We start from the raw sequence: 7,500 nt of genomic DNA, 5'->3' as shown, positions 1-7,500 counted from the left end.
CAAACCGGTCGTGACCCGCGCCGGTCGCTAGTGCGCTGAGACGGTGCGCGAGCCGACTCGGCAGCGGCGCCTTAAGCGTCCGCGAACCGAGACGGCGCGCCCCCGCACCCAACTGAAAGCGAGCCGGCGACCTGACGGGCCCTCCCGTTTGCCTCTCAACGGTTTCACGTACTCTTGAACTCTCTCTTCAAAGTGCTTTTCAACTTTCCCTCACGGTACTTGTCCGCTATCGGTCTCGCGACCGTATTTAGTCTTAGGTGGAGTTTACCACCCGCTTTGGGCTGCATTCCCAAACAACCCGACTCCGAGAAGACCCGAAGCGGCCAAGGCAAGCGCCCCTATGGGCCTAACACCCGCCGTGGGACGAGGCCTCGATCAGAAGGACACCGGCGCTCGCCGTCAGCCGCACTGGGACTTCCGTACGTCACAACTCGGCGCGCTCGAAAAGCGCGCAGATTCGACGCTGGACTCTTCCCGGTTCACTCGCCGTTACTCAGGGAATCCCTGTTGGTTTCTTTTCCTCCGCTTAATAATATGCTTAAATTCAGCGGGTGCTCTCGCCTGAACTCAGGTCGTATGTGTCAAGCGGGCCGCTTCTTACACGGCCCGCTGGCATCGCAAGTCGTCGCCGCCGGCGCCGACCGAGCGCGTACCGTCGCCGCCTTGGCCCACGGTCGGTCTTGATCTCGTGACCGGACCGACCGACCTGGACCCGCCCCTCGAACGTAGTTGAACACGTCGAGGGGCCGGCGGTGTACGGGACACGCGGTCGCGCCGAGAAAGCTCGGCGACCGCTTCAACTTGGGGCGACGCCCGGCCGTCTTCGCAGAGGCCAGGCGACGGCCCTCGGGTGAGGACGAACGCGACCCTGAGGCAGACGCGGTCCCGGGATTGACCCGAGACCGCAATTCGCGTTCAGAAGGTCGACGTTCAATGTGTTCTGCAATTCACATTACTTCTCGCACTTGGCTGCGTCCTTCATCGACTCGCGAGCCGAGTGATCCACCGTTAAGAGTCGTCCTCGACGTTTCGCCCGGCGCCGAAGCGCGCGGACGTCACACTGTGGGATCGACCACAAAACCACCACCGACAACAACTGCACAAAAACACCAACAAACGGCGCCGAGCGACCGCCGGGCTGGGCCGGCGGCACATCGAGCGCGGTGCCCAGAAGCCACCATCGCACTCGGCTGCCTTGCTATGCCAACGTGTTACGCGTGTCGCACGGGGCGGAACCCCGATTGACGGCCGCCCTCTCGGCGGCACCCAAAGACAATTCAGTGCGCGGTCGGCCGGGGCCTACCACCACCTTCGGTAATGATCCTTCCGCAGGTTCACCTACGGAAACCTTGTTACGACTTTTACTTCCTCTAAATGATCAAGTTTGATCGTCTTCTCGACACGCCGACGCGGCCGTTGCCAGCCGCGACGGGGCCGATCCAAGGATCTCACTAAACCATTCAATCGGTAGTAGCGACGGGCGGTGTGTACAAAGGGCAGGGACGTAATCAACGCAAGTTGATGACTTGCGCTTACTGGGAATTCCTCGTTCAAGGGAAACAATTGCAAGTCCCTATCCCAATCACGAATGAGGTTCAACGGGTTACCCGGACCTTTCGGCCTAGGTTAGACACTCGCTGCTTCACTCAGTGTAGCGCGCGTGCGGCCCCGGACATCTAAGGGCATCACAGACCTGTTATTGCTAAATCTCGTGTGGCTAAACGCCACTAGTCCCTCTAAGAAGTTAGACGCCGACCGAGAAGGTCGCGTAACTATTTAGCATGCCAGAGTCTCGTTCGTTATCGGAATTAACCAGACAAATCGCTCCACCAACTAAGAACGGCCATGCACCACCACCCACAGAATCAAGAAAGAGCTCTCAATCTGTCAATCCTACCTGTGTCCGGGCCGGGTGAGTTTCCCCGTGTTGAGTCAAATTAAGCCGCAGGCTCCACTCCTGGTGGTGCCCTTCCGTCAATTCCTTTAAGTTTCAGCTTTGCAACCATACTTCCCCCGGAACCCAAAGACTTTGGTTTCCCGGAAGCTGCCGGAAAGGTCGTCATGGTAACGCCTCCCGATCGCTAGTTGGCATCGTTTATAGTCAGAACTAGGACGGTATCTGATCGTCTTCGAACCTCTGACTTTCGCTCTTGATTAAAGAAAACATTCTTGGCGAATGCTTTCGCAGTAGTTCGTCTTCCGCCGATCCAAGAATTTCACCTCTAACGGCAGAGTACGGACGCCCCCGTCTGTCCCTCTTAATCATTACCTCGTGCTCCGAAAACCAACAAAATAGAACCGAGGTCCTATTCCATTATTCCATGCAACACTATGCAGGCGAACAGCCTGCTTTGAACACTCTAATTTTTTCAAAGTAAACTTATCGGCCACCGCCGACACTCAGTCAAGAGCACCGACGGAGAACCGAAGGTGAGGCGAACGCAACCAGTGACACGCCTTGCGACGGACCGGCGGCGCTCGCCCAAAATCCAACTACGAGCTTTTCAACCGCAACAACTTTAGCATACACTGTTGGAGCTGGAATTACCGCGGCTGCTGGCACCAGACTTGCCCTCCAATGGATACTCGTTAAGAGTTTTAGGATGTACTCATTCCAATTACAGGGCCTCGTTAGAGTCCTGTATTGTTATTTTTCGTCACTACCTCCCCGTGTCGGGAATGGGTAATTTGCGCGCCTGCTGCCTTCCTTGGATGTGGTAGCCGTTTCTCAGGCTCCCTCTCCGGAATCGAACCCTGATTCCCCGTTACCCGTTATCACAAAGGTAGGCACGTAGCGTACCTTCGACAGTTGATAGGGCAGACACTTGAATGATACGTCGTCGGTGCAGAGACCGTACGATCCGCGTGGTTATCCAGAGTCATCAAACGTCACAGGACGAACCCGGTCGGTTTTGATCTGATAAAAGCGCGCCTCCCGAAGTCGGCGCTTAATGCATGTATTAGCTCTAGAATTACCACAGTTATCCACTTCGCTTACGAGACCAAATAAACCAAGACTGATTTAATGAGCCATTCGCAGTTTCGCTTTACGAGAACTCGTACTTGCACCTGCATGGCTTAATCTTTGAGACAAGCATATCACTACTGGCAGGATCAACCAGATAGCTGCGACAGCTGCGCTCGGCCCTTGCTGGGCCGCCCGGCGCGTGCTCGTCGCATTCGTTTAAGACCGAGGCGATCGCCTGCGGCCGTACTCAGCTTCGACAGTCGCTGGCCGCGACGTCCACGCTCTCGCCGGCAGTGCCAGGCGGAGCGATTTGCGTTTTTTCTTTGCTCGCCCTCTCTCGGGCTCGATCCATTCAGTTTCGCACAAACAAGAGCTCTGCCGGCCGCCTGCAGCGGTGCCTAAAACCCGGGCATAACAATGCGACCGTTCTGCTAGGCCGACAAGCGCTCAAGCCAGACGCTCGATCGAACGCCCCCTACATATTAGTCGAGACAACGGCTCGCTCATTAGCATCGCGTTTGTACTTTAACTTTTTTTGGCTCGGCTTCTTTCGACGCCGATGCCGGCGACGCAGCACTCTCTCGCCCGCCAGCCACCGAGAAAAGGGTGCGCTCCGACCGGCCCCGCACCGCTCTTTCTTGGCTCATTCGAAATTACTGTCTTTCGCTCTGACATCCCTTACCTAGGGTTAGGTTAGTATGCTTGCACGTTTGTACTTTAACTTTTTTTGGCTCGGCTTCTTTCGACGCCGATGCCGACGACGCAGCACTCTCTCGCCCGCCAGCCACCGAGAAAAGGGTGCGCTCCGACCGGCCCCGCACCGCTCTTTCTTGGCTCATTCGAAATTACTGTCTTTCGCTCTGACATCCCTTACCTAGGGTTAGGTTAGTATGCTTGCACGTTTGTACTTTAACTTTTTTTGGCTCGGCTTCTTTCGACGCCGATGCCGGCGACGCAGCACTCTCTCGCCCGCCAGCCACCGAGAAAAGGGTGCGCTCCGACCGGCCCCGCACCGCTCTTTCTTGGCTCATTCGAAATTACTGTCTTTCGCTCTGACATGCCTTACCTAGGGTTAGGTTAGTATGCTTGCACGTTTGTACTTTAACTTTTTTCGGCTCGGCTTCTTTCGACGCCGATGCCGGCGACGCAGCACTCTCTCGCCCGCCAGCCACCGAGAAAAGGGTGCGCTCCGACCGGCCCAGCACCGCTCTTTCTTGGCTCATTCGAAATTACTGTCTTTCGCTCTGACATCCCTTACCTAGGGTTAGGTTAGTATGCTTGCACGTTTGTACTTTAACTTTTTTTGGCTCGGCTTCTTTCGACGCCGATGCCGGCGACGCAGCACTCTCTCGCCCGCCAGCCACCGAGAAAAGGGTGCGCTCCGACCGGCCCCGCACCGCTCTTTCTTGGCTCATTCGAAATTACTGTCTTTCGCTCTGACATCCCTTACCTAGGGTTAGGTTAGTATGCTTGCACGTTTGTACTTTAACTTTTTTTGGCTCGGCTTCTTTCGACGCCGATGCCGACGACGCAGCACTCTCTCGCCCGCCAGCCACCGAGAAAAGGGTGCGCTCCGACCGGCCCCGCACCGCTCTTTCTTGGCTCATTCGAAATTACTGTCTTTCGCTCTGACATCCCTTACCTAGGGTTAGGTTAGTATGCTTGCACGTTTGTACTTTAACTTTTTTTGGCTCGGCTTCTTTCGACGCCGATGCCGGCGACGCAGCACTCTCTCGCCCGCCAGCCACCGAGAAAAGGGTGCGCTCCGACCGGCCCCGCACCGCTCTTTCTTGGCTCATTCGAAATTACTGTCTTTCGCTCTGACATCCCTTACCTAGGGTTAGGTTAGTATGCTTGCACGTTTGTACTTTAACTTTTTTTGGCTCGGCTTCTTTCGACGCCGATGCCGACGACGCAGCACTCTCTCGCCCGCCAGCCACCGAGAAAAGGGTGCGCTCCGACCGGCCCCGCACCGCTCTTTCTTGGCTCATTCGAAATTACTGTCTTTCGCTCTGACATCCCTTACCTAGGGTTAGGTTAGTATGCTTGCACGTTTGTACTTTAACTTTTTTTGGCTCGGCTTCTTTCGACGCCGATGCCGGCGACGCAGCACTCTCTCGCCCGCCAGCCACCGAGAAAAGGGTGCGCTCCGACCGGCCCCGCACCGCTCTTTCTTGGCTCATTCGAAATTACTGTCTTTCGCTCTGACATCCCTTACCTAGGGTTAGGTTAGTATGCTTGCACGTTTGTACTTTAACTTTTTTTGGCTCGGCTTCTTTCGACGCCGATGCCGGCGACGCAGCACTCTCTCGCCCGCCAGCCACCGAGAAAAGGGTGCGCTCCGACCGGCCCCGCACCGCTCTTTCTTGGCTCATTCGAAATTACTGTCTTTCGCTCTGACATGCCTTACCTAGGGTTAGGTTAGTATGCTTGCACGTTTGTACTTTAACTTTTTTTGGCTCGGCTTCTTTCGACGCCGATGCCGGCGACGCAGCACTCTCTCGCCCGCCAGCCACCGAAAAAAGGGTGCGCTCCGACCGGCCCCGCACCGCTCTTTCTTGGCTCATTCGAAATTACTGTCTTTCGCTCTGACATCCCTTACCTAGGGTTAGGTTAGTATGCTTGCACGTTTGTACTTTAACTTTTTTTGGCTCGGCTTCTTTCGACACCGATGCCGGCGACGCAGCACTCTCTCGCCCGCCAGCCACCGAGAAAAGGGTGCGCTCCGACCGGCCCCGCACCGCTCTTTCTTGGCTCATTCGAAATTACTGTCTTTCGCTCTGACATCCCTTACCTAGGGTTAGGTTAGTATGCTTGCACGTTTGTACTTTAACTTTTTTTGGCTCGGCTTCTTTCGACGCCGATGCCGACGACGCAGCACTCTCTCGCCCGCCAGCCACCGAGAAAAGGGTGCGCTCCGACCGGCCCCGCACCGCTCTTTCTTGGCTCATTCGAAATTACTGTCTTTCGCTCTGACATCCCTTACCTAGGGTTAGGTTAGTATGCTTGCACGTTTGTACTTTAACTTTTTTTGGCTCGGCTTCTTTCGACGCCGATGCCGGCGACGCAGCACTCTCTCGCCCGCCAGCCACCGAGAAAAGGGTGCGCTCCGACCGGCCCCGCACCGCTCTTTCTTGGCTCATTCGAAATTACTGTCTTTCGCTCTGACATGCCTTACCTAGGGTTAGGTTAGTATGCTTGCACATTTGTACTTTAACTTTTTTCGGCTCGGCTTCTTTCGACGCCGATGCCGACGACGCAGCACTCTCTCGCCCGCCAGCCACCGAGAAAAGGGTGCGCTCCGACCGGCCCCGCACCGCTCTTTCTTGGCTCATTCGAAATTACTGTCTTTCGCTCTGACATGCCTTACCTAGGGTTAGGTTAGTATGCTTGCACGTTTGTACTTTAACTTTTTTTGGCTCGGCTTCTTTCGACGCCGATGCCGGCGACGCAGCACTCTCTCGCCCGCCAGCCACCGAGAAAAGGGTGCGCTCCGACCGGCCCCGCACCGCTCTTTCTTGGCTCATTCGAAATTACTCTCTTTCGCTCTGACATGCCTTACCTAGGGTTAGGTTAGTATGCTTGCACGTTTGTACTTTAACTTTTTTCGGCTCGGCTTCTTTCGACGCCGATGCCGGCGACGCAGCACTCTCTCGCCCGCCAGCCACCGAGAAAAGGGTGCGCTCCGACCGGCCCAGCACTGCTCTTTCTTGGCTCATTCGAAATTACTGTCTTTCGCTCTGACATCCCTTACCTAGGGTTAGGTTAGTATGCTTGCACGTTTGTACTTTAACTTTTTTTGGCTCGGCTTCTTTCGACGCCGATGCCGGCGACGCAGCACTCTCTCGCCCGCCAGCCACCGAGAAAAGGGTGCGCTCCGACCGGCCCCGCACCGCTCTTTCTTGGCTCATTCGAAATTACTGTCTTTCGCTCTGACATCCCTTACCTAGGGTTAGGTTAGTATGCTTGCACGTTTGTACTTTAACTTTTTTTGGCTCGGCTTCTTTCGACGCCGATGCCGACGACGCAGCACTCTCTCGCCCGCCAGCCACCGAGAAAAGGGTGCGCTCCGACCGGCCCCGCACCGCTCTTTCTTGGCTCATTCGAAATTACTGTCTTTCGCTCTGACATCCCTTACCTAGGGTTAGGTTAGTATGCTTGCACGTTTGTACTTTAACTTTTTTTGGCTCGGCTTCTTTCGACGCCGATGCCGGCGACGCAGCACTCTCTCGCCCGCCAGCCACCGAGAAAAGGGTGCGCTCCGACCGGCCCCGCACCGCTCTTTCTTGGCTCATTCGAAATTACTGTCTTTCGCTCTGACATCCCTTACCTAGGGTTAGGTTAGTATGCTTGCACGTTTGTACTTTAACTTTTTTTGGCTCGGCTTCTTTCGACGCCGATGCCGGCGACGCAGCACTCTCTCGCCCGCCAGCCACCGAGAAAAGGGTGCGCTCCGACCGGCCCCGCACCGCTCTTTCTTGGCTCATTCGAAATTACTGTCTTTCGCTCTGACATGCCTTACCTAGGGTTAG

The 7,500-nt window shown here is 55.8% G+C and overlaps 2 non-coding genes and 1 pseudogene across 2 annotated transcripts; all 3 read right to left on the bottom strand.

The window, feature by feature from the left end:
• The window catches only part of LOC144425372 (large subunit ribosomal RNA), a 3,695-nt pseudogene extending 3,120 nt beyond the window's left edge, over nucleotides 1-575 (bottom strand).
• Nucleotides 576-863: 288 nt separating this feature from the next.
• Nucleotides 864-1,017, bottom strand: LOC144425343 (5.8S ribosomal RNA). The gene has a single exon (XR_013477487.1). It is a non-coding gene; the product is annotated as a 5.8S ribosomal RNA (ribosomal RNA).
• A 298-nt stretch (nucleotides 1,018-1,315) lies between these two features.
• LOC144425315 (small subunit ribosomal RNA) lies at nucleotides 1,316-3,125 on the bottom strand. The gene has a single exon (XR_013477459.1). It is a non-coding gene; the product is annotated as a small subunit ribosomal RNA (ribosomal RNA).
• Nucleotides 3,126-7,500: the final 4,375 nt, after the last annotated feature.

Source organism: Styela clava, chromosome 7 (genome assembly GCF_964204865.1).
Source record: "Styela clava chromosome 7, kaStyClav1.hap1.2, whole genome shotgun sequence".
NCBI classification, from domain to species: Eukaryota; Metazoa; Chordata; class Ascidiacea; order Stolidobranchia; family Styelidae; genus Styela; species Styela clava.
The sequence above is the reverse complement of the archived record's forward strand: the minus strand, read 5'-3'. Positions and strand labels throughout refer to the sequence as shown.